The sequence below is a fragment of the Anopheles funestus genome, chromosome 3RL (genome assembly GCF_943734845.2).
Source record: "Anopheles funestus chromosome 3RL, idAnoFuneDA-416_04, whole genome shotgun sequence".
Lineage (NCBI taxonomy): Eukaryota > Metazoa > Arthropoda > Insecta > Diptera > Culicidae > Anopheles > Anopheles funestus.
This window is the reverse complement of record NC_064599.1, coordinates 67,575,822-67,603,595: the sequence shown is the minus strand read 5'-3', so window position 1 is coordinate 67,603,595 and position 27,774 is coordinate 67,575,822. Positions and strand designations below refer to the sequence as shown.

The following is a 27,774-nucleotide window of genomic DNA, read 5'->3' as shown; positions in this document are numbered from 1 at the left end:
ACTCCACTTCCATCCCCGTTTGCCGGATGGCTGTTCCCATGCACGCCCGGTGCGTATTAATGTTCGATTCATTTCACTCAATAGAGTTCTTTCGTCCAATTTACGCCGTCCAGATACACCACATCATCCAGTTCGCCAACAATGATCAACCTCCCGCCTGTGGTGGTGAAGTTTTTTGATTAAATTAGGTCAATTAATAAAGCTCGCAAATAGAAGAGCTCGCTAAGTAACACGAGTTTTGTGGTCAGTTCCGTGGCCTCCAGGCCACCGAGTGCCTTGGGTTGTGTGTTGTGCCGTGGTGCCTTTCTTCTTCGACAGTTGCACGATCAATCGATTCGTTTGTGTTCGCCTTCCAAAGCAACCAGCAGTTCGAACGGAGTTCGTACGGGGTGAAGCAGCAGTACATCCCTGGCGGGCGGCTTTCACTTTGGAGCCTGCTTCTCCTTCGTCAGACCGTACCAAGCAGCTGAACTTTGATACAGATCATACACCATCAACGGCTAGTGCTTTCCCCCAAAAAAAAAGACCCCATCAGCTGTCCAAGGAACTCATCAGACCCTAGGCAAAGTTGAACTAGATACGAGGGTCGTCGGTCGGATTATGAACGTGACTGATTCGCATTTTGATGAACCTCCTTTATGCCTTTGTGTGCCGATTTTTTGTCTTATGCCTGCACGAACTTCTCTAACCTAAACCAAGTTTCTTCCTTTTCCCTTTTCAATGCAGCTCCATTCGTGTCCGGCTTTGGAAAACGCGTTCCAACGCAGCACAACACACGCCAGTCTAGCCGGCAGATGGCGCCAATTAAGCGGTCTAGACCTTACCGAGCACGGCACACAACGTCCACTCCTCTTTAGGTCCCTCTTAAAACTCCACACACGGCGGGATCTCCGTAACGAAGGGAAAACTACTATAAGGCTATCGAACGAATGCATCTTGTGCACGCACTGCAGGCCACGACAGGGTGAGGGCTTTTCCTTCCGAAGCCTACCAATCAGCTGCTGCACCGGCAAACCACATCGCTTGACCTACGGCTGGCTCGGATGCGTTACGGCTCGGTTCGTCCATTTTGTGCCACAAACGGTGAAAGCGGCGATTAACGGTGATGTACACCACCGCGAGGAAAGAAATTGTAACCGGTTTTGCGACATGGAATAGAATATGTTTCTAGTTGGACAATTGCTATTCTTGCATTAGCTTTAGTATTTATCAAAAATTATTTTATTAATTTTTCGTTCTTCGTTCTCAAGTGAAACGATTGAGATCAATTCTGCATTCTGTGCAAATTGAACTAGAATGTGTTGAAGAAGATCTGGAATTCTTCCAAACTTTCTGGAACTCCACATGCATGTGGCTATATTCAAAGATTTCTCCAAATACATGATGAGAGCATTTTGCGAATTCTCAATTCTTTGAGTAGAATCTATTCAGTAGCCTAACAAAAATTCTTGGAAATTGCGCGGGATTTCAGATCTATCGGGACTCTTTCCAGTTCAACTTGAACAGTGTCCAGAAAATGATTTCAATTTTGTCACTAGAACTCCGAAATACCTGTATGAACCTGAATCTGGTCCAGTCTATGTTAAATTTTAGCCAAGACCGTCGGTGTATTAGATAGGAACTTAGACGCAAGACCAATCTGTCCCTTACATAGGAAGAGATATAGGAGACCCTTACATAGGAATCAAAAATTTGGCAAAATGATACTCAGAATTGTCACATTGCAGCGAAACATTTTCTTTTTTATAATTCAAAATAAACCATCACAATTTTATCTGGTATCGAAAATGTAAAAAAGGAGTGTCTAATTAGTGCTCTAGACTCTAGAGTATCGTTTTTATCTCAATACCCCAGGGAAACTTTCATCGCTGCTTGTTCACTTTGCATTCGTATCAATTTTATATGCCCAACGTACATAAAACGTTAAGGTAGATGTTTCTTATCTTGATGATTTCACATAACAAATCGTAACAAAATTATGATGAAGAAAAGAAAACATAAAAGGTACAAAGCCCACCGGAACATCTATGGAGCTTTGATTTGATTTGATTAGCCGGTGGCCCCAAAAAGGCGGAAACCTCCAAAGCGGCACGCTCCATCACTTTCATTCACTACAACATAATTTTACTCCCGTAATTGCGAAATGAGTAATTTTATTGATGTCCGCGTATGCGTTTCCTTTCCTAGTGTGGCGCGTAGTGTATGTTTTAAATAATCAACACCGCACCGATAAAGCTAACGAAATTGAAGAAAGTAAAACATGTCTTAGGAGGTTTTTCGCACCAGAGAAACACATTTCAAGCAGCATTGTATATTTGTACTCTAAACCATTCGGTGAAACACATACTGGACAATGGAAAATGCACAAAAAAAGGTGAGTTCGTAACTTCAAGCCTCGCAAAACAGTTTTGCTGTGCGTTGATTAGCGAAGCTCGAGGGAGAAAGGTTCGTCGGACAATCGAAACCGGGCTTCGGGTAGAAAGCCGCGAAATTTCGTTTAACCGCCCAAAAGCCTTCCAAAAACTGGCAGAAGAAACCAACGCGAGACGAGGAAAGAAAAACACACACTCAACACCCATCCATAATGATCATCTTCATCATGCACACCGAAGTGCTCAGCTATCGCCGATCTTGGATTAAGATAGTTACAACAAATGAGGCTCGCACGTCATTGCAAAACTCGAACGGTACCGGTGTACCCCCTACTAGGGGGGCAGTAATGTTCGGGTGGTGCGGAAAATGTGATGATAGTTTCGTGACGAAAAACGGCAGACCCGGACCCGGACAGAACAGTATGCGTAAAAGGGTGATGAGGATCGATTTAAGTTGATTGAGTGTTTGACTGCCGAAATTCGTCACAGGCTACTGGTTCAGCGAGGTGTGAAGAGTGTGTCCAGCTTTATTGGCATCAATCTCTGGTTTTTGTATTTTTTTATGATTATTTTGGCACGAAATAGAGCGTAAAGCGACACATTTGGCGATGAGTAAGGAAGATGGATAGAGTTGATGAATTACGTGCAATTGGAAAATGTAACATCATGCGTATCAAAACAAAATTGTTTTCAGTCAGTTTTTTTTATTTCAATATTTGTTTTTAGTATTAGGTCATTTCTACAAAAGCACAAAGAATCCCCTAAATACCTCCAAAACCGTAAAAAAAACTGAAATACATGACGAACAGAGAAGAAAGTTGATAACTGTCAATTTGAAACGAAATTCCTTCGAGATTCGACACACAGGTACACAGATACACAGATTCGATACACAGAAATTCAAGATGCGGATATTTGAGAATTTCCGCGGTCTGCTATAATAGTGTATCTATCTATATTAAGTGTTAAGCGTATTTAGCCCTTTTTTGTAAAGGCTTTAAGAAATCCTGTTTATTAAAATAAATATTTTAGTCTGTAGCCTCCATTATCAAACATTATGAGCACTATGTATTTAACTTAAATGCTATTCATAATTACAAAATAAAATAATGGATGATCCACTGCTATAATAAGTAACAACTTAAAACAAATGAATCATCAAAACCCTTAAACGGCCATAAAACAAAGCCGCCTTTTCTGTCTATGCTGGTACCTGTTGCCTTTTTCTTGGGCGAAACCAAATTTTCCTGTAACACACGAAATCGAAAGTCATTGCTATTTCTGCTGTGCTTTGATCTCGCATCTTCCATTTTTGACAATTTCATTTCGTTCCTGTCATGTACCATTCAGATACGTTTCAAATAGCTGAATGAGCACTTCTAGCTCCACACGAAACACATCCGGCTATGTTGTACAGTACTCCTTCCACGTCTCGAAAAATTCTCGCGACTCACTTCCGTTCACGAGAGCCACCATTTAACCAACCACCAGGGAACAAGATTCGGTAGGAAATCTCTAAAATCGAAAAATTATATTCTACCTATTGGCCGCTTCCTAACCGTTGCTGAACGATTTTCCATAGCTTTTTTTTGCTTCTTTTCATTTAATCGCACCACAGAGCAATTGCACAGATTGCTGTTTGGTTTGAATGGAGGAAGCAAAATAAAAAAGAAACACATCAGCCCAGAACGCCATGTATGCTGCGAAGCCGAACAATGCTCCAGCACGAAACAGCGGGAAACAGAATCAGTTCCAACCGTACAAACCCGACACAATAAAACTGAAGCGGAAAAACATTTCAACTCACCAGATTAGAGCGCGTTTTGAGTGAGTTGATTTCAGTTTTTCCTCCCAACCTTTTTTTTTTGTTGGTTTGGTGCTATTAGTTGGGATGGAATTTGGGATTTTTTTTCCTGTGCACGTGTATCTGTTTCTTGTTTTAATGGTTGGTTGTTCTTTTCCGCACACATACCCGTGCATTCTTGTACGTGTGGCTTTATAGCGTCGAGTACAACGTACCCATTTCCCGCACACGGCCAAAAACGAACCCCATCAAGGCGGAACGACCTTGAAGTTTTCTGCCCTTCTGCCTTTTTGGAGACGGAACGACGAACCACACTCGAATGGGAATGGAAAAGAGGTTTCCAGTTCTCTTTCGAAAAAGGCATACACAGACATCCACACCTTGTGCGTAAGAACACGAACACACGTATGTTCGACCATGACGAAATAAATCGACCACTGACCGCATAGCATAAGCGCCCAGTCCAGTCCTCCACGTTTGCGCTAAATTGCCAACCCAGGAAATAATGATCGAATAATTGCTCTGTCACTACGCCATTCGTTTCAAGGTACCATTTCGAGACAGTTGTGTTGTTCTTTCTCACCCGTCGAACCCAACCCCCAAGACACTCTATTGCACAACCGAGCATGGAACCCCTGGGGCAGGGCTCTGTAGATATGCTTTGGATGCTTTTGTCTTGGAAAGCTCACATTCCACATTGACCAACAATAGTACGTATCCCACACGCATACGCACAACGGGAGCCGATACTATGTGCCTTGCCTTACCAATTCTATGAGATGTCGTGTGTGAGGGCGTTCGCTGCTGCGATAATCGACAAAGAAAATGTGTTCCGTGAGAAAATGCAAAGAAGGTCCCCAGACGCACCGTTCGGTATGCTGAAGCCTGAGAGGTTAACTGGCCCACTGTGCTACAATTTATCAAGCTAGAACTGTGTGTTTTTTTTTATTCCTTTAGAGCCTCCTCTGAGTCTCGGACGGTGATCGTGTAATCTATTGTTGATTGCTATTGACTTCTCGATGTAGTGGGTTCGGACGAGGTGGAGGCTGTGAAGCAAAGTAAACGTCAAGTGATTGCGTTCATTACGCACATAGTAATTTGCATCTCATGAGCCATGTGCTGCATCTCTAATGTGGTGTTCTGCTTTGCAAACGATTCAATCAATTGTATGGCTTCATAAGCTTAACGTTTCGATTGCTCTAACGGAGTTTTTCTCTTCTTTGTGATTATAACTTTATGTCTTCATAATGCATTTACTCTTTATTCTTTATTTACCTAAGATATTGAGATTTATTTAGCTATTAAAAAAGATCTATTTTGTAATACAGGTAGTCCCCAAGATACACGAAACCTCTTACGAATACGCTTGTATTAAAATTTGAGAGCTCAATGATTTTATAGCACAATACTAATGTGCTATAAAATTTTAATTACTTTGATGTCTTTTATGTCTTATAATTCAATCCAATATATTTTTAAATTAATGTTTATGCGTTCCTTCTAGAGATGTGCAAAGTGAGTAAGAGTGAGCTAGTGAGTTGAAACGTTGTATTGAACGAGTTTCATTCACTCACAACGAGGAGTTTTAGCGACTCTTTTTTCACTTACTCACTCATGAGTGTAAGCATGTAGCCGTGGTAAGTCGAGTTGCAAAAATAATAAAAACGTGAGTTGAAACGAAAATGTGCAGAAAATATGCTATGGATATAGCCTTAGGAAATTTTCAAATTTAGAGAATTTTTTTTATTTTTTTTTATTATTTTTATATGTTTCTTTTAATTTAAAGTATTATTTGAGTGAAAATAACTTATCGTAACAATTTCGCATTATAATACAACACATTTTTAAATTTTGCTAAATTGCTCAAAAAATGATAAGGGGTAAGCCTTACGAAATTTTCGAGTTGAAATTTTTTTTTTAATTTTTTTATTATTTTTTATTCTTTTCTTCTTTTAAAGCATTATTTGAGTGAAAAGAAACTCATTGCAATCAATTGGCATTAAAATATATCACATTTATAAATTTGGCTAAATTGTTCAAAAATGAGGAAAATTTTACATTTTCTCAAACAGGGTATGGAACTTGGTTCCTCGAATAATTTCTGGCACAGACATCTGAGAGCATGGCCGTCCAAGAAGAAAATGTAGCCATTGGTGCCATCTATCGACCACAGGTTAAAGATTGGCGATCTGTTGGATACCGACCGAGTTATAGGCAAAAATTGGTGCAAAAATGAGGAAAATTTTACATTTTCACAAACAAGGTGTGAAACTTGCTTCCTCGAATAACTTCTGGCAGAGACATCTGAGGGCATGGCCGTCCAACAAGAAAATGTAGCCATTGTTGCCATCTATCGACCACAGGTTAAAGATTGGTGATCCGTTGGATACCGACCGAGTTATAGGCAAAACTTGGTGAAAAAATGAGCCTTATGAAATTTTTAAATTTTTATATTTTTTTATTTTTTCTAATTTTTTATTCTTTTTTTAATTTAAAACATTATTTGAGTAAAAAGAAACTTATTGTGACAATTTTGCATTAAAATAATACAATTTTTTAAATTTTGATAAGATGCTCAAAAAATCATAAGGGGTAAGCCTTATGAAATTTGCGAGTTTTTTTTTAATTTTTTTGTTATTTTTATGTTTTTTTAAATTTAAAGCATTATTTGAGTGAAAAGAAACTTATTGTAACAAATTCGCATTAAAATAAATCAATTTTTAAATTTTTGCTAAATTACTCAAAAAATATAAGTAAGGCTATAGCCTTAGGAGATTTATGCCTGGTTTTTTTATTACTCCGAAATGAGTCGTTAAACGAACTGACTCCTAATAACGACTCATTCACTCTGAGTTGACTCACTAGAAAGATTTGTTAATCTCATCGCTAGTATCCGCTTTGCACCACCTGTACAATATCTCATTATGGCAGGAGAATTATAGCATAGTTCATTATTTTTTTAAAATTGATATAAAACATTATTAAATACTTTTATAGCCTATAATTATGCATTTATTACAGATTTGGCGATATCATCTGCCACAGTCACTGTGTTATCTGTGTATTTTGTCCATAATGAATTTGCTTTATCATGAGACAATCTATATTTATATAGGCTAAACATAACTACCATCAACTTACTTTCTTTACCCTAAGTCTAAGACTTCCAACTTGCATTCCAGCACATTAGTAACATTTTCGCTATCTAAAATCATCAGGTTGTTCTACATTAGACATGCAACGCGGACTGTGGAGATAATTTGAACCCTTGCTCATTGCGAGAACTACTTCTGCCATCCTTAATGAGCATCCGTCACGTTATTTCACAATTGCAAACAAAAACACAAAACACCGAGGGAAGAACACAGTGCTTCCACAACTTGACCTACTGGCTACAGCTATCCCAGGGTGTAATCGTGAAATTAACAAACTCCACCCTATATCACACTCCTACGTGCATTTAGAATAAAAAGGGCAAACTGTTCATTCAAGCCGGCACAGGACTTTCGTGCAATAACGTGTAATGGGATGCAGATTTTGTATGGCAGTCGAGCGTCCCGGCTGCACCGTTTTGCACCCACTCGCTACAAAACCGACGTGCAGAGTGCTCAAAATTCAAGGCAAGTGAGAAACATTTTAATGATCACCCCTGCTTGACCCAACGACATGGGGAGCAAGCGTACAATTGCAATTTGCATCTGCGGAGATTAGTTTGGTGAACTTCTGTTCGTAATATTCTGTTCATTACGCTGAATTTTCTTTTGCTAGTTTTCTTTATTTACGAGATTTTATATTAAAAAATATTATGTTTAACTGTAAATTAATTAATTTTTAATTCCATAAAGCTTGTAAACCAATTGCCACGTTTTCGTTGGGATTTGTTCAATTGTTTACCTCACCTTCAAGTTGCTCACACCATATTACGCAAATAATTACAGCCAAAAGCGGGTCTCACCGGCACCACCCGCAAGCAGACCGCATTTGACGAAAGCGGAGAAAAATTATGCACCGAACAAGCCGGAAAGTGAACCGGTTGAAGCGGAAAGTGGCTAAAAACAGAACCCCAAAAAAACTCACCACCTTCGAATGGAAACGATGCGAAGTGACCGAACGGTGACCGGTCGGTTTGACCTCGAGCCAATTCGAGTACCGTACCTGGGTGTCGAAAGCCAGACCAATTCCAAATGCAGACAAACCAAGATGATCGCCAATTTGTGGCTTTCGTAAGCATCTCTGTGGCCGGTTCGCATCCATGGTTGCGCACATCTTCGGGCGGTACTGGCACATCATTGTGGACGGGCCGGATGGCCCTGAAGGTGCAAACAAGACCGTTCGGTGGTTGGTTTTCCAACCGAGTGCTTCGGTCCGTTGGCGATGCATTTGGCGATGGTTGGTACCAGTGTCACCGGGGCGAGCAAGTGGCTGCATGGTTCTCACACTTGTTTGGGGATGACCTTCACGGAGCCCTACCCATCCGGCTGACACAATGCAGCATAGACTGCAGGATGCAATTTGCATAAGCATGCAGTTTCTTGTTTCACGCTCTATAAAATGTTTTTCATACCTTCACACTATAGAGGGTTTTGCTTTAAAGATTCGGAACATTGGAAAAAAAACCATTCGGAGTGTTCATTTATTGCTTTTATCTGTAATCTAACATAAATAAATGATTCTTGTTTTAAAATAGTTGTGTAAAGATGATGGATTGTGAAAGTAGAAGGAAATCTCTTGTATAAGAACACTTTTTGAAAATGCTTGTTTCTAGTTAAACTTTCTGTTTGCCATGGTTAAGTCGTTCTATTTTATGCCTAAGTTCATCTGCTATAATTCCGATTTAATCAACCAAATTTTTACTTATTTCCTTGAATTTCGTGCTATAAAATCACTAAGCTCTCAAACGTCAAAATCCGCGTACCAGTGAATCCATATTTCGGGGAGTTGAACTAATTGTGTGCTATAAACTTACTGAGCTGTCAAATTTCTAACTTCTCGTATGTCAGGTAGCGCTTTTCACGGGGACTAAATATAATTCTATTATTTTTTTTATTTCCACAATGAATCTCACACAGGAAATTACTTATTGCACATTACTTAAGAAAACCATTTGTAATTAAATAATTTTAATAAAGCAAAGTTGTGTAACATTTCCGTAAAATAATCTAAATTATAAAAAACAGGTCATGCAAGTAGCTTAAATGACTATCGTTTCTTTTCTAAAAAGCAATAGCGAATCACGATAGTACGATCTACTACAATGATTGATATCACCACATGTAGCCAAACACCAGTCAACTACCACTTGTGTCATATTGACCGACTCCGACCTTCAGACCACGATGTTGACCAGATACACAGCATACCGGCAAATTGATGCTGATCAACTTCAATCACTACTTCTACCTCACCGTCATCTCCTTCACCAGTGTTACCTCATGATTATTGTTATCATGCCCGATGCAACCGTCATTCTTTTGCCGCGAATTCCACCCGGCGGCCATGTCTGAGAGTTCACTTTAATTTGGTGTATCAAGTATATACACCATCTCCCTTCGCCGTACAATCAATCAGCGTTCAGAACATTGTGCCGCACCTCAATGAAACCGTCCCTTCCCCGGGCGAACTGTCTGCAGCAAGAGTACGTTCCGGGACAGTTGTTTTGGGTTGCATTTTCGCAACAGGGTGATGTTATGCATCCCTCGTGACATGAGACTCTCCCAGCCATGTTCGATGGGAGGAAATTATCGGTACACAATGCCGAACAACTAGCGTTTAACCGCACACACACACGCACACGCACGTACACCATTCAAACACAACTGTCAATTGTCAACCTGGGTACTGGGACCAACATGTTACAACGACAGGGGAACAACTTGATGGGCTTGTTAGGCATCGTACAAAGAATGTGCGATTGCTCATCGAACCTTCTAACTTCGGAGAGCCACTCCCTTACCAAAAAGCCATTCACAACGGCTAAACAAGGGAACAATAAAAACTTTTTCATTGCATTCAGTTTTGGGGTTAGGTCTGAAAGGCCAGAACATGGCGCAGCTAAAATTCCAATCGCAAGAAGTCCAAACATTATTATACAATAAAACAATTTTAATTATTATCTATGTGCAAGCAAATATCTCAAAATCTTCGGAATTACCCACAAATCTAATGAGGTAAAAAAAAAGATTAATTAAACTAATTGCATAAGTTCTTCTGCATTTAAAAAGCGAACATAGCTAACCGAAAAATTTTCCTTCTCCTTTTGTTCGATTGATGTAACTAATGAAAAGTTTTAATCATTTTCCCTACCATGATATGAGGTAACATGGGGCGGACAAAGTTTTTTTTCATCTTCTGTTTTTTTTTCTCCATCTGCTCGTTCGATAACCATCAAAGCAAATCGAACAGTTAATTATGAAAAGTAAAAAAAACATAAAAATATATACGTGCAGTCGTTACGGTGCGTTACGTTGTTTTATAAACCCATCCTAATGCGCCCACCTTAATGGTTCATTAGTACGAAGAAATTATATGCGTTTTAGTTTGTTGGGATTAAAATATTTCCTATGAACATTACCTTCCCATTTAAAAAAAATCAATTTATCAACAATATTAAATAAGCCCGAAGGGTGTTTTTTTATCTTCCATTCTTACCTTGGCGGTTTGATGATGTTTCCGTTCCGCTTGAAAATGTTGCAGCTGCACCAGGTTTGGGGCTACACAGAATAGCTTCACTGTTCTTAACCCGTTGTAACACCACCTCGTATGGGGTGGTAAATTTGTAGAAAATTATACCAAATAGTAAACAAAAAAAACTTGTTTCTCACTTCAACAATCTAACACATAAAGAACAGATCGAGAAATAAAAATTACACACAACCGAACATGAAAAAAAAAATCAAACACACGCTCGCGCTGATTAACACTATTCTGGGCGGCTTTTCATTTGGTGTTTTTCCACCACGCCTAGAACCGAGGAGGGAAATACGGCGTACGGCGACGGAACCTGCGCCACTGCTTGAGCCTACATTTATCAATTACACTTTGTATTTTCCACAACACACAATCACCATATACGTACACTTCTTTTCTTCGCCAAACCACACCTAGCACCCTCAAACCCCGCACACGTTTATGGATGGAAAAACCTCGGGAAAAGCGCACGTAACACTCTCTTATGCACACAAACACTCACACACACACGGACAGGCAAGTACGCGGGTGCACGGAGGCTCTTAAAACTCCCGTTGGCCTCGATAGGAGCACTGGTTGGCACCACCGTCCACCTGAGCTGTTGGTGGTGCGTTTTCCATTCGTTGGGAGGGGAAGGTTTCCGATATTTCACACTTCACCGCTATTGATCGGCCCACGGTACGATCGTCTATATATTTTTTTCTCTCGTCTTGCTGCCAGGTGGCGCATACACTACTCTTTGCACTGATAGTTTTTTTTTCTGTTTTACTATTTTGTCTCTCTCACTTGCTATAATAAAAGACCCCCCAAAAAAACGCGAACAAGGGGTAGAATAAAAAAAACGGAAAAGATGTAGCGTTAAGTGTGAACGAAGAAAAAAAACCGCAAACCGCAGCACCGTAAAGATGCTACACGGAATTCTACGAGAATGAAACGCACGTTGCTCGAGCGCAGCTAAAGAGAATCAATTCGTGTTTTCCTTCCAATAAAAAACGGTAAGTGCAGAAGGGTTACACCTTTGGGGGGAGGATGTATCTCCGTGAGTACCTAAATGAAGACGTCACCGGCGAACCGGAACCGGCCGGCTTCAATGGTGGTGCTGGAAATCGTATCTTAGAAGAAGAACGACCGAACTGCTACTGAGAAGGATGAAAAAGGAAAAACCGAAACACCGAACAACAAACACACACATAAGTAGGGGGAGAATTATCTAGGTTAAGCCCTCCTCGGAATGGCAAACTGATTCACTTTTCAAAATAACAGTGATTTTGACGAATTAAATGTTACCCCCTCACGACCGAGGCACAACCAACGCCACCCGCCCAGGTGTTGTTTGAAGTGGGCGAGGGGAACTTTTGATTAGTGTGCACCCTCGCACCCTAAAATGAGGGGATGATATTTATTTTCCTGCAGCTTTGTGTTTTTTTTTTGTTTAGCGCACCACAATCTTCGTAGAAATGTTCACCCACACTCACGTCACTCGTCACTTCTTGGAGAAAAAGGTTTGCAGATGGACAAATAGGCACAGTGTGTAGCAGTAGTAGCAGCAGCAGTAAACAGCCCAGTACCATCATCGACGCACCACCAAGTTTCCTTTATTATTATTTTGATTTCGCTTGTGCGAACAGAAAGCCGTGTATCGCAAAAAAAATGATGCGAATTGAAATTTAATTACCAAAACATATAACGCGCGATACGTAGCGGTTACGCTCAGGCCCGATAATGTGAATGATGGGATTGGCTGCTTCGGTATAAATGAAAATATCTATTTTTTTTTTGCCTATCAGTATGCAAATTTAGAGGGGTGTGTTTTTCATGCTAAGTGTATTATCGATGGATAAGCTGATGAAATTAAACAAGGCGCGTTGCGGAGCTGTTTTGCTTTCTATTTGTGTTGTTCTAATCGGATGTGATTATTTGATCATCTGGTCGAAGTAGAATCTGGAAAGAGATATAATAAAAAAAGTTAGTATTGCTGCCTAGAAAAATTACGTGTTTCTATTATTTATAAATTAAAAATTTAATTATTAATAATTTAATTTTTGCAACCCCTGTAGAGCTTATTTTAATCGTACCGTTAAAATAAGAGAATGAACTAAAATGAACTCATGAATGAATTTGTAAGCTTATCCTACTCGTTACTCGTTACCTATTCTCCTTCGATAAGCTTATCACGTAAAGAGAATGATACCGGACAACATTACGAAGATGGAAACAACCAAGATTGATGTGCTATAATGAATCGTTTGCTATAATAACTCTTTAATAACAATTTTGTACGTACTCTTATCCTCCATGGATACATAATTTTAATATTCCCAACTATATTAACTCACTAATGTACGATTAATTAATCATCTTCACGGTTTGCCCCACGAGTGTGTGTGTGTGCCTTTAGCAGGTAATTTAATTTTTTGTAATTATGAACATCCATCTGCCCGTTTTTGGATCGAAAAACCGTGTTATGCAAGCATCCAGTTTTGCCACTGGCTACCGGATTTTAACACTCGAAATACCACATTTCCACACAAGTATCATCCCATGCGCGTACATTAGAAAGCCCGAGCGTTCCGGGACGAACCCCGATAATAACGCTACCGGGCGTTCCATCGTGGACTGAAAACTCATTGCCCAAAAAAAAAGCCCCCCGTTCGTGCTCATCTAAAACCGATTTCAGTTCGGTTCGCATACTTAATAATGCTCAAACACAACTTACCAGACGTAAACTTTTCGTTCCGTCAGGCAAACCGAAAATGTTTAACATTTTATTATGTTTTTCCTGCCACCGGTTTCCCCCCTTCCGATGCTTCTTTCGGCACCATCGTTGGCACACAAAAAAGCACAATCGAAGCGGGTTTGAAGCAGGTTGAAGCTAAGTTTTTAAACATACACCTTCAGTTTGTTGCTTTGCTTCCATTTTTATTTTTTTTTGCTTTTGTTACTAAAAATGAAACACCCTACAACCAAAAGGCAATGATCACGATGAAAACAAGCTACGTCAGGAGAAATTTTCCAGCTGACTTTTTTTAGTCAGCGTCGCTGGTCCACGTGCGTCCGTCCCACTGCTGTGGGCTGGTAATAACTGCTCGTTTTAACTCATTGACCTACCGAACACACACACCTCTTACCTCCCTCCCATTTCCATCCCTTAATCGCGATCGCCAACCCTCGATCGGCTATGAAACCGCGCAAATAAACACAACATACACCGGCCGGTTGGTTAGAGTAAAGAGCGAAAAAAAGGCAACAGCAACATCATAAACACAATTGTCCCTTCGCAGTGTTCGCTTTTTTCCGCGCTTCGGTTGTGGTCGCATCGGTGTTCCGAACAGTGTTCAAGTGGTTTTTTTTTAGTGCCAGGATAGCTTACTGTGCCACTGAACGCAGCACGCTCCAAACACGATTCCGACAACCATTTTTGCTTCGTCGCGACCGCGAACGAAATATCCACGACCATGAAAATGTATGTGCGTTGATTCATATTTCACCTCGCCTCGAACTGTCGTTGTAGGCATTCCATCATAATAGCGATGTAGCTTTTATTTGTAGCACCGAAAAATCCCCAGCAAAAAAAAGCCGGCTTTACTCATCAGCAATGTTGTGAGCATGGGCGGAAGAGAAAAGTGGTGCAGAAAAAAAAAATTCAAACCGATACACTTTTCGCCATAAACCAACAAACCGTTCGTTTATATAAGTAAACGCAAAAGCTGTTGCTTGAAGTGTCTATAAAACCCAATAAACAAGGTTCGTTTTACTGCTACCAATACAGAAAGATGAGTGACAATTTACATCTATCTGCAGCATAAATCAGCGTCCCGCAAGTATCATGCCCGCAAACGATTTGTTATCCACTTTTGATAAAAACAAAACCGAAAAATAGATAGGCCTCTAATCTTAAACACTACACACCCGATGCGACACAAAGTCTCGTCTTGATGGTAGTACTTTGCGTGACGGTGAACCACCGTCGTTTGATCGATAGACGACCGAGGGTGAGGCATTCCGTCGCTGTTTTCGTGGTACGTTTTTATTTATTTAGTGCGCATTCTCGCGATTAGCAGTTTATATTAGGCGAAAATTAGAAGTCCTCTGCTAAAAAGGCACACGACGAGACGGAAAGAAACGATTGTACTAGGTTAAGTTGTGTATAGGCATCAGCATTAACAAATGGATCGATTCTGCATCTGTGTAAATAAAATGCGATAGGAAGAATGTTACATGAAAACATTTGATTGTTTCTCAATTGTGTTGCTTCAATGTGGCTTGTAGTGTAGTAGAGTTGTTTACAATGTTATCCATGTTATGTTATGTGTCTTGCCTTTCAGTGTAATACATTCAAGGTCGAGAAACGATTCTTATTTCGTGATTAAAAGAAACTCGTTATGCGACAAAGAGGAAGAAAACTATACACTGACATTTGTTTGACAGCTGTGACATACCACTGACAGATTAATATTAGTTTGTTTACTAATGTCATCAGTCATCAGTAAACCCATACACAAAAATCGATAATTCCCAAAAAATATACTTTAAAGTTCCTTTAAACACTTCATCATCTTTTCCATCATGATTGTAATTTTCCTCCACAAATGTAACTCCATTGATGACAAAGTATCGTTCAAAAACCCAAAGTCCGAAGACGTACGCTCATCAACACGACTTTCATGAGATCAGCTCATGCAATCCTCTCATTTTACGATCCAATGCACCGTGACCATCCATGATTATGTGTCTTTTCTTTATTCTGTTCACGATCACGATCAAGCTGAATGGTTTTAAAATGGTTGCCAAACAGCAATCCGTTCCCATTTCGTGTCTACTCCGAATGATAGGCTTTATTACGAGCAAAACAGAGATCGTGTGCGATCGTGAACCTACGATCACTAATCAGCTTTCAGGTTTCACTAGAACAGCAAAGAACCAAATCTTGACTCATTACTGCGGTTGGATGTTTGAGACCGTACCAACCAAATCGAAACAGAGCTTTAACGAAAAGCTTGAGAAATGTGATTAAAATCTTCATTCTTCCGTTCGCTCGCACGCAAGAACGTTGCCAACAAAATGGCGATCGTAATGGGAGCATGCGGGAAGAGAAAAGGTCTGTCTTAGCTCATTTCCCTTCCAGACAGGTTTCTGCTCAAACAACCACAAAGGCTTACAACAACAACAAAAAACCCGAGTACTTGAAGTACGATTGCTAAGCAAAAGAAAACACAAAAAATAACAACATCACTGACATCTCTTTGTAGAGACTTCTTATTTCTGTGGAGGTGCTGCTCTTCTTGAACGCCTCATCAAAGCCATTCTTTTCGGTGGTTTCGCTCGAACAGCGTTTCAGTGCGGTGCATCTTCACGGTTTGCGGACCCACAAGTGCTCCCCTTTTAGTAATGTGCTTTGATCTTGGAGGTACCTTTTGCTGGTGTACATAGTAACGATATCTTTGCTGCAAGCATTCACCAGTCAGGCAGTCTGCTGGAAACGATATCACTTTGTTAATGACCGCAAATACTTGTTTGAGTTGATGAGTCAAATCAAAGACCTTGGTCTCGCTGTAGGTTTACAAGCAGTTAGTCATGGGCGACTCATGGACTTTGCGAACTAAAGCTTTTGAAACCAATCATTTCATTCATGTTTGTTTAAAAGGGTTGTTACAGATTTGCATTGTTTATCGATTTTGGTGACAGCCGCTTAGAAATGTAACCGAACAATATATGAACACGATAACTGGGAAAGTAACTCCACTAACCCCAAGGAGATGTAAATAAACAATGAAAATGGATACAATCTAATCAAATGAGGTTATGTAAACAGATAAATACGTTCAATAACACCAACGACTTTATTTCAAGACTTCCTCCAGCAAAGCCTCATTCAGGTACCGCTAGTTAACATCCTACTTCTGGCAGTATCTTCGTGACATTTACGATGACAGCACATTAACACGTCGTAGTGGTCCTTTCCTGTCATCTCTTCGCAGAGACCACCGAGTTATCGATGCCGCGAAGCATTCCCTACAACCTCCTTCCATTCTCAATCGTACAAATCGACAGCAAACGTTTCGAATTGAATGTACTCCATTCACCGGAGAAACTTCTGAGCGCGAAAGTGGGTCACCGACCAGAACGTGGGCGTTGTGGTACCAGTCCAACAACACTCCGAAAGTGTGTGCGTGTTGCTTGGTGTGATTCCGACTCCATCGTGGCAGAAGTTCCCGGCGGCAGAATAACACTAACTGTAGTTCTCCCTTCAAAAGTAATCCCTGCTCCGGTGAGCATTCCCAAAGCACAGGTCAACCGTAATGGCAGTAAAGCGGCATCAAAACGTAAGCAAGACCTCCAGAACCCTCGTCTCTTGTGGCTGGTGGGTTCCCTTTAGACCCCGTAGCCAAGGTTCGCATTCGCGTTGCAAATGGAACAGTAAACCTGGAGGCGACTTCTTGCCACAACCGGTTTTTGGTGTGCTGCTCTGGACGCAAGTTTTCACCGGCGAGACCCCAAGAAAGTCTCCCGCATATTATATATTTTCTTTTTCATCCCTTTTAGTTGTTGTTCACGAGACCACCACCGATCGGAGGCCCGGTGCAGGTTATTGAACTGGATTTATAAGCGTATTAAAAGCACTAAAGTTGATATGCTGCAGAGCATCTGCCGCTTTGCACACCCGGTTTCGCACACCGGGCCCGTCATCACCGTGGGCTTAGTGTCAAAGAGTGCCAAACAAGTTCCTGCCAGCCTGAAGCAAACCGGAGACAGTTTCAAGCCTTTAACCCAGGAAACCGTACGTCTATAGGCATTTTCTCTAATGCTTTTTCGCTTCACCTGAACGGATTAGCTACCTTCCATTGAAAAAAAAAATGGTTCATTAGAATAGTGGCTACAATGTTCTGCACCATCCAACCCGCTTTCCGTTCGAGCACTAGAAAGCCTAGCAGAAATTCCTCGTTGGGCTTGAGTTACGATACATATAGCTCACTGAGCAATGCGGCGTTGCCTAGGTGAAGGGCAAAGTGTAAACAAACCCAAGCCCGAAACACAGGAAGCACAAGGTAGGAACCAAAAAGGGGTCCGATGGATAGGTTTGGAAATGAAGCGGGACCATGGTCACTACCTGCCGATGGAATTATGCTGGGAAACATGAATGAGAACGACAGGCTGGTTCCGAGAGTTTGAAAAGAGCCATGGTACCGAGGAATATCGATAAATGCCGGCACAGCAGGTTGAGGGTGCGATGGAGTTTTGGCCCAAGCATTTATGGCGAACGGCAAGAGCTAGAACAGAGCAGTGAGCGAAGTTCCGTTTGCTGCCTGATTTATGAGATTAATAATGTTGAACCCCTTTCCGACAGGTGCTTGTACCAATATCATTAAAAGCTTGTTTCATGCAGGCACAATGTCACCGGGAAACATCAATGTAGAATGTTTTAAGAACGAGAATGTCATGATTTCTGATTTTTATCATATAGCTGAATGAACACTTTCAAAACTTAACGACTTAACTATTTACTTCAGAACCAATGCCTAAGAGTGACGTTAAACCAACTTGATTGCAATATAACACGGATTCACCAATGTTTCTTAAAATGCTTCAAACCAATGTTCATTGTATTTACTTTTTTAACAATGTACTAGAATGTTGCATTTGTTTACTCAATGAGAATCTAAGGAAAAGGAAACACAGCAGAATTCTTTATAAGCCAAATATTTTTCTTACTCCACCGTAAACTAAAAAAAATACTTCCATTCGTTGATTCAGCCAATTTAACGTTCAATGACTCTCGACTGCAACTGCTCGAGTTGCAAAATGCTCTCATGCCCGTACTCCTCCAAGGCAAATATCGATAAGTGTGATCGGGAATGTAAATTTTCTTACCGAGCAACAAAGTCTCGAACGAAAAGAGTTCTTCGACCGTGTTCGCGTCTACGATGCCAATTAACATGACAATCACTTCCGCCATAGGGTCTTCTTCAGGCGAGTGCCAAGCCTTTAGTGTGTTCAACGCAAATGGCCCCTTTTCGGTAGTGAAGCACCAAGCCAGCATCTCTCAATGCTCTCTTCCCACCGTGTGTGATGGACGTTTCCAAAAGAAGCATCTTCCATGATGCGCTAAAGCCCATAGAGAAAAGGAAGTTTTATATTTATACAGTTGAGGTAACATAACAGACCTTTCATTGTCCGTAAAAGTTAAAAATTATGATGAAATTTGGTGCTCTTGTTGATAAAGAATAGACATATATTAACAGATAGCGTTTGCACACATGATTAGCTATTTTCATTTCATTTTTACTTATCCCGTTACCGAAACGTTAAATAAAACGAATCAGGAAAGGAAATTGCTAATTGCAGATACGTGTACAGGAGCTGCCAATCTTGCCAATTTGATAGGGCAATCGGCTGAAATGGGAATGACGCACATTTGGACACAGATAAGACATACACCGTTTGAAACTTGTATCGATTAATATCTTGCAGCTAGAAAACGAAACATTTCCTCGCGAATAAGTGGTCAAACTTGTTTTGGACACTAAGAGTGTTGATAGACGCTAATAGCAACACTCTTTCAAATATCATAAGACGTATGGTATTTATAGTTTGCGTCGTAATATCAAGTATAAACGAAAAGCCAACAAAGCTAAACAAAATAAATGCATCGATTGGTGTTATTTTGATAGTAAATACCGTGTTGTGGCTTATCAAACCAAACATCTGATCTGTCAACATCTTAGTATATGTTTACACATGCGAGTTCAACACTCACTGGTAGAAAAATTTAAGCCATAAACTTTCTGTCAGATCTGTCATCTGTTATGTTTGTATCAAATACTGATTATATTGTCAAGATATAATTATATATCCTGAATCTTATACTAATACTGGAAATACTTAAAAACTTGTCGTTTACCGAAAGTGTGAATGAATGTTGAGGATTGCTAATAAAATAGTCGTTCTCACTGCTGGGGTCGTCTTTAGTTGAGTTATTCTTTAGTTGGAACCGCAATAGTTTGCCGTATACCAGCTAACGAGAATGATATTTTTATTAACATATTGAAACACACTTGTTGATAGGCTATATCCTATCCCTACTGTATAGGATATATGTATGTCTAAAGAAACTCATCAATTTATCAACTTCGTCCTTCGAAGAACGGCACCGTGCCTTATTCAGAATGGAAGCAATAACACACTCTTGGAAAACAATAACGTGCTTCGAGTGGTTACTTAAAACGAAGAGATCTTCAGGCAAACCAAAACACTTCATCACACATAATGCACGGTAAAAAGAGCTGTTACTCTTCCCAGAAATATAAGCATAAAAGCTTCCACACTTTTGGGCGAGGAAAATATGGGCCTCCCATCAGCCATGCAATCTTAGCACATAATGAACTGACTCTACCCTCCCAACCATGGCGCACTATCGCACAGCAAAAATCGCACACACGAGAGAGAAAGAGGCAAAAAAAATCCAACACCCGAAGATAGCACATGTTGCACATTAACCGTTCGATAATGTTCAAGTGAGCTGTACCGGGTAAGGATGAGTGTGCAGGAAAGGTGGCAAATCCATCCAACGGATCCGGACAGTATGCATTCAACCGGATGGCAATCCCCCCCCCCCCCCCCCATTTTCCCGACTCCTTTCCATTGCGTTCTTTCCACACGCTATCACAAACGCACCGAGGTGGAAATGGTTCGTACCACGGATCCGCGTGTGTATACCCGCCGATAGACGGACTAGTGCCCGGGAGTGAAATCATAAACGTTTCCATTTGCCTGCACCATACGATAGGCACACAACAGTGGCGAACATGCAGCTGTTGCAGTTGTTGTAACTCACTCCTCCATTTTCAGGCAAGAGAAGGCCTACGTGATAAGACCGCGATGGCCGCTGAAACAATGCAATTCATTAAACAGTAAACGATTTAGTGGCTGGGCGCAAAGGTGTGGATCCATATTGGAAAAGATTATTTACACCACACTTGAGCCGACTCGCACGAGATGTTACTAAGCGAGATGAGGAAAACCCATATTCACGTACAAACACACAACGTTTCCATTCGCGAAAATGCAACAATCAGCTTCTCTTTAAGGCATGAAGAATGAACTGGATAGGGAAGGCAGGTGTGGTGTGGTGGAAAATTTTCACAAAAAAACCTCTCTTACCCGTTCGCCTACATCGACGGTGTGGCTTCTTGGCATCGCGTAAAAAATGTAACAGCTTGTACAAAACCTACACGATGAAACGGCGAAAAATGGACCCCAAACCGTATGTGTGTGTGTGGATCAATTTCACTTTAAAGATCCAACAGCACATCTTAACCAGCCGCCCCCGGGGGCCTGATCGGTGTCTAAGTGGAAACGGTTTAACAGTGCGATAATTGAAAGTTTGGCCATGGATTTCTGCACCGAACATGCGAAATGATGTTGCATAAACGCGAAACAAGCCGTGCGAGGTATGTGTGTTGGATTTTCGTTGTTGTTCTTTTTTTTCTGTTTGCAATTCCAGCCGGAAAAGTCCGATGTCCGAGCGAAACGACGCTTTCGCGCCAGAGTTGTGAAAATGGTGTTCAAGTGGAGCACCTTGAGTTTGGAATGGGTTGGAATCGATTTGATCATCTCTACGAAACTAATGCATCTAATGCAATGATCATCGATCTGCTTTTAAGTAAGATGTGCAAGATATGGAAGAAATAGCTGGTAGATGAGTGGAATGAGTCCGGCATGAGAAGTCACTCGCTAATAGCATTTTCATGGTGGCAAATATTGGAGAAAATGGTCACAATTATTGCATCATTTTTTCATGCTCTAGCCAAAACTCGACAGCTTTTTAAGAATTGCTATGAATAAATCGTAACATTAAATGTAAAGTTCGCCCCAGAACTCTAGTAACACTTCGCTTCAACCAAGAATGACCACCCAGACACAGAAGGATCTTCTGATATTCTGAGTATTTCATCAAATTAAAAAAAATCTTGAGAATACACATTTCAAATATCTACTCCCCAATTAAAGAATATTTCTAGATCTTTCAAACAGTATCCACAAAACAATAATCCCTTGGAGCGTAACATAGACGTGTTGGTTAATCACGCCATGTGAATGACACCGCACGACTCAACTCATAAAGCTGCTAGAAGTCTTTCAGGCTGTTCACCATGTAATGCAAGCAGATGATGGAGCTCATTGCTCAGACACCAAAGAAACCATTTTGCAAGTTTATCGGAACTCAAGTAATTACTTCTTATAAAGACACCTTCAACAAAGTTTTTTTTGTCTGAAGACATAAAAAATACACTTCCATTATCGTGTGAAGTGTAAAATCAACATTTAGAAATGAAGAACTCCTCTACGAGTTTCTCGTGAGTTCTTTCTTCCTCTGGATAATAGTACCACTGCTAATTGCTATTCTTTCACAGGCCCCGTTTAGGACAAACTGCAGGTACGTGACAAAATGGTTAAACAGTAGCAAAGTGCTCTAACTACATGCTCCGTTGTTCGTCTGTCCACAAATAGATTCTACTCTGGACATTTGACAAGACAAAAAAAACGTAACAAAACAATACATTTGAGAAAAAAAATGTACCACCGGTTTTGCACTATCTTGCCTACAAACTCGTATCTCCGTGGAGGAGATCTCGTGCAGTTCATCCCTCCACACGTTATCTTTGCATATTATCATGCATATGAACACAGCACCATGCCACCATTTCCAGGGCTCTACTATATTTCGGTCCATCCACCATCACCATCATATATCAACGCTATCGTATCTACTATCACCGTACAGTTTGTGCAGGCGTACTCTGCTCGGTGCGATAAAATGCAGGCCTTGCTGCCGTTTTTCGTAGCTACATGTGAGTATGTTTGCGCTACTCATCTCGTGTGCACAATTTCCTTCCTCGACCTCCCGCCAATTGCTTTCCTCTATCCTCAGGTAAATAAGTGACTACAATATGCCCGTTTAGCACACTAAACCCGGTCAACTGTCTAACCTAGAAAAAAAATGGCGCCCGTAGCACACTCTTCCCACACTCACGATACAATTGGGCACCGAAAGCTTCAATACCTTCAACGTCACACTGTCCAGTAGTAGCACGCTATCACACTTCCATTCCAGAGCGACGGAAGCGCATGAAAAATGCATATCGTTTACTTCCAGGTTCTTTCGTTTGCTTCACTGTTATTCGCTCTTCTCTTATCATTTGCTTTTATTTGCGTCCTCGCTACAAAAAAACGAGGTGCTTTTGCTCTAATGGTTTCACGTTCCCTTATCACGCCGAGTGTATGCAATGTTGGGCACAGCATAAGTTACCATGCACAGGGCATTGTGCTCCAAAACGAGGATGAATCTCGTTACGATCCAAACGGACCCTTCCGGGCAATATAGAACCTTGCACACCCTCCGATAGATCTATCTTCCTTCAGTCAGTCAGGCAGAATAACTACCTCAGTTCGCTTTTCTTCGGCTAATTCCTTCGTATCACTTCAGTTAATCGTTGGCAGACGAAGCAACGTACGGAAAGCATATGAATGGAGGTAAATTTATGAAGAGTGCACACGGGAAAAGGCAACACGGCTAACGCTCGAGTTGATTGTTTATGTTTTGCTTTAGCCATTGCTGTTTGCTTTGCAAAGCACTCGATAATGTTATTACGAACGATTCATGCTCTATAAAGAGGTATGGCCAAAAGGGTTCATTGCACGGTAAGTTTGTTTCATTGTAGCAGCGAATTGGAATCCAATTATTTATGGAATTCTTGGTAAAAGTACAGTAATCTTCGTTTGAGAAGAGCCATTCATATGAATCTTCAGTGAAGTGTCTTTCGAGTCATGAGTCCTCTTTGAAAAGATTTGTACAATTCTGATGATAACAGAAGTTTTGTTTCAGCTTCTGCTATAAATTTTTATATTCATATGAAATATTTCAAGTTCAATAGTAGTTTTCAATTGCAAAGTCTCTTTTATAGAAAAATGTCATTTTTTGACAAATATTTTCATTTATATCACGCAGATATTGCTATAAAAATTTGACGAGTTGCTCTGGAGTCTAGACAAGAACAATTTTATATGCTTTAATTTTCTAAATCAAACACTAGTTGAAAATCTTGTTTTCGGCTTAATACGACTATAAATTCGCTAAACTTTAGCTAACCTTATCTGGTTGTCCTATTATTGGCCAAAAAATGACCCCTAATACGATACATAATATTCATTTAAGCACTATAAAATCAATTTAACGATCGTTTTGCATTGAAACGCATCTGAAATATTCCCAATTACAATTATACTAACTAACCAGACCTCTTATGAGTAATCGGAATGCTGCACACATCATTTTATGTGTTAGTTTTTGCTTATGCTACCACTTTTCGGGGAAAGTTTACATTAACAACATAAAGATCGACTTAATTAAACTCCAACTGGACGGAACAGGCCTGAAGTAGTAATTGTTTTTTATTCATTTGGTTGCTAAAATTAATTTATTGCGGAATCGAGAGAAACGTACTTTACTTGAAAAGTGAAACAAAAAAACAGCTTTTATTACAACACAACAGTTTGCGCAACTCTGCAACCCTTTGCCAGCGGAACCTCAATCTTACCGAATTTTGTGTGCGAATATGTGTTTCGGTGTGTGGGAAATTATGGTACGCGTCACAGACACTCAGAAAAACCCCGTCCAACGCTGGCGCAAAACCAATTCGATCTTGATCGATCTTGAAGCGATTGACGTTGGAAAATGTATGATCGCCCCTTAAAACTGGAAAGCAAACAAGCGAATCAATCTCACCCAGTGGACGAGCCACTTCCAGACGATTAATTTTCGCACCATTCAGCTAGCGTTACAGTTGGTTCATTATTAGTTTTCGCTTTTTTTTCCAACACACGCGCACTCATCCTTCTCGTAACCTCGTCACACACCATTTTCCGTGTTTCCCTATCGTTCGATTACGATTTCGATCGGCTTGGTTTCGATCGCCAATGGTTTTGCTGGATCGTACCAACAGCATCGAGAGGATCACGATTTGTGTGATTTTATGTAACGCGCTAAAATTGAAAGTCTTACTGCTGCACCGCCGGTGGTTGGAAAAATCTTGGAATAATCGAGTAAAAAATTGCCCAAAACGTGTCCCACGGAAAGGGAATATAAAGGGGCGCGGTGGGAAGGATTCGTAAGGCGTGAGGGAGTTAAATTGAAGCATGATTGATTCGTGAAGGGTTCTGTTTTGCCCTACAACACAATCCTACACCCGGAATGTTGGTTTGTGTTGATGTATTTTTTCTTTTTATTACTCATTTCAGCATAAATTCACGAGTATTTTTTTGCTTACATAAAAGCGCAAACAAAAAATGTGGGCACATTGAAAATGGAAAATATGCCATAAAATACAGAGTCGGTAAAATACAAATAAAGAAAAATTACAGTGCTCAGTATAAGTTTTGGGGAGTTTGGTAATGAGATTAGTTTGCGCTTTTTCGTGAATGATTATGGTGATCGTTCAAAAGGAGTCATTTGAAGTCATCCGAAAAGGGTAATTACTTAGTGTTGTTATGGAAGATGGAATTAAACGATGCCATAATGACAATACTATACAGGTAGTCATCGAGTAGCACTATTATAGCAGACCTCAGAGTTCCACAAAAACCCACGTAACTTGACAGTTATAGAATCAACTTTTAGGTTTTTCAGACGACTTTTTAAAAGAGAACTTTAACTAAAATAATAAATAAAATTATTTGACTGCAATAGATGGCGTTATCAATCAAATTTTTCCTGATTTGCTTAAATTTTGTGCTATAAAATTATTAAACGGTTTATCTTCAAAATCAACATATTTGAGAATCTGCATCAACGTTGCATGATATGTTGCACTTTTTATCAAATAAATCGATTTTGTTCGAATCGAATTTTTCATAAAAAGTCAGATAAAACATCCTGCCATTAGGGCATTAAAAAAATCTTACTTATTAAATGGAAACCATCCCACCGTCCCATTTTCACCAATATTGCACCGATATTCCTTCGATTTCGTTTACGATCACTTTCTAACCGTGGTTAAGCGGCTCGTTACCTGCCTGTCACCAAGGCTTTTCTGCTGCCTCAATACCAGCTGGGACCATGCATTTAGTGTGCCCTTTTTTCATTCGAAAGTACACTGCACCAGACAGCCTCATCTCGTCAAACACAGACATTCGCCACGGCCGCAATAGTCGCCATCGATTGATCGATTTTGTTTTCTTTTCGTTCACTTTTCCCACCAAGCAGAAGCCTACTGTTAATTTTATTGGTAAGCTTTATTGAACCGTTGGTATAGGGGGAGTTTGATACTGATTGTACAATAGAAACAGACTCACACACATACATGGGTACAATCACGGCTGACAAAGTTTGGACCCACAAAAATTTCCATTTCGTGCCCTTTTTGTCGAGCGGCTTTTACTTTCTATCAGCCAAAAGTCCCAGTATGCCGATCAACCTAAGTCGCTAATCAGTAGGGAAAACTCAAACCACAGCCAGTCAACTCTTTCGCTACCAAAGTCTGGCGGCTTTGCTTTTCACTTCACGGCGGGATACCGCACTCCGGTTTGTTGTGCGAGACAACCGCAAAATTTGCCGCGATTGGAAAAATTGGACCACAAAAACCCACATCGTCATCGTCATCACCCCGCATCGGTAAGTAACGCGCGGTGCAGTAAAAATTAATAGCACCACCATCAACGCCACCCGTAAGCAAACACACAACAAACGGCCTCCTTCCTTTCCGAACACATAACGGAACTGTCCGGGGGTTGTCGGAGAGATCTTACCCGGTCACGTACCATTTTTCCGTGTTTCCAATCTTACCGACATCGATGACGAACCCGGGGGGAGGCTGTAAATCATCGACGACACGGTTCCAAATTGACAGTGTACAAGTAGAAGCTGCCGGAAGCTTGAACGAAGTCCGTGAGGTAGATTACCTTTCTACCGGCGGGGTTCGGTTTAATCGAAAACACACAACCTTTTCACGTTCGCATATGATTATTTTTGAGTTGCACATTAATTATAACCGTGTATCTTTAATTCCAGTGATTTGAAACTTAAGTTGTCTAATTGTTGCTGGGTTTTTAAATGGTGCATATAATTAAATACGAAAATAACAGGCAAGATTATTTTACAGACGTTTTCTATTGATTTCACAAAGATCTTCTGCGATCACTCAGCCACATGATATCACAATTGTTTCAACCAATATCGCAAAGCAGGTTTTGCGGTTAAGGCAAAGTACGTCACTCAACTCGGCAAAGTGTCAACCATCAAACATTAAAGCCAATAAGAAACAAATTTAATACTTCTAGACATACTTTAGTGAAGTATATTCAACAATCAATAGGCATATTCAGTTTCGCTTAGTGATTTACATCCAACAAATCCAATTTTTCAAGACTCTGGCGTCGGATCGGATTTGAGGACATCGGTACTTTACGGCTTCTTGACACAGACTTGCGATTTGAAGTAACAGTTTAATCATACGATTCAGCTGGTGAGTAGTTGACATCACCTCCACAGGAAATAACCTTGCCCGGAAATTGCTAAACAAGAATATTGTTTTGTGCGTTGGAATTGGAAACTCATAGCTATCGGTCATGTCCACATCGTCCAGATCATACCAGAAAAAAGTTGATAATCATTGACCTGTTGCGCTCTACTTTTGTTGGTGACAGTCTCGTCGACTTCTTTTTCGAATAAGTGCAGGCTGATGATGCCTCCGGTTCAAAATGATTAGCAAACAGTGACTTTCTGGCGACTTGATAAACCTCGTCTAGAAGGGCCTTGATCCAAATTCCAGAAACTCTGTCTATTCACATGCTCGTTCATCCAGAATTGTGTCTCGTCATTCAAGAACAGTTATTGGGCAAAAAAAAGAGATAATTAGA

At 40.5% G+C, this 27,774-nt stretch overlaps 1 protein-coding gene across 5 annotated transcripts in view; it reads right to left on the bottom strand.

The window, feature by feature from the left end:
• The window catches only part of LOC125770758 (serine-rich adhesin for platelets), a 58,244-nt gene that overhangs the window by 24,386 nt on the left and 6,084 nt on the right, over positions 1 to 27,774 (bottom strand). For 4 of the 5 annotated variants that reach the window (XM_049440711.1, XM_049440716.1, XM_049440713.1 and 1 more), the window contains exon 2: positions 10,825 to 11,652. The gene's annotated coding sequence lies outside the window, so the exon portion shown is untranslated. Of the gene's footprint in view, positions 1 to 10,824; positions 11,885 to 27,774 lie in introns of those variants that run through there. The other variant, XM_049440712.1, reaches the window with a different exon arrangement.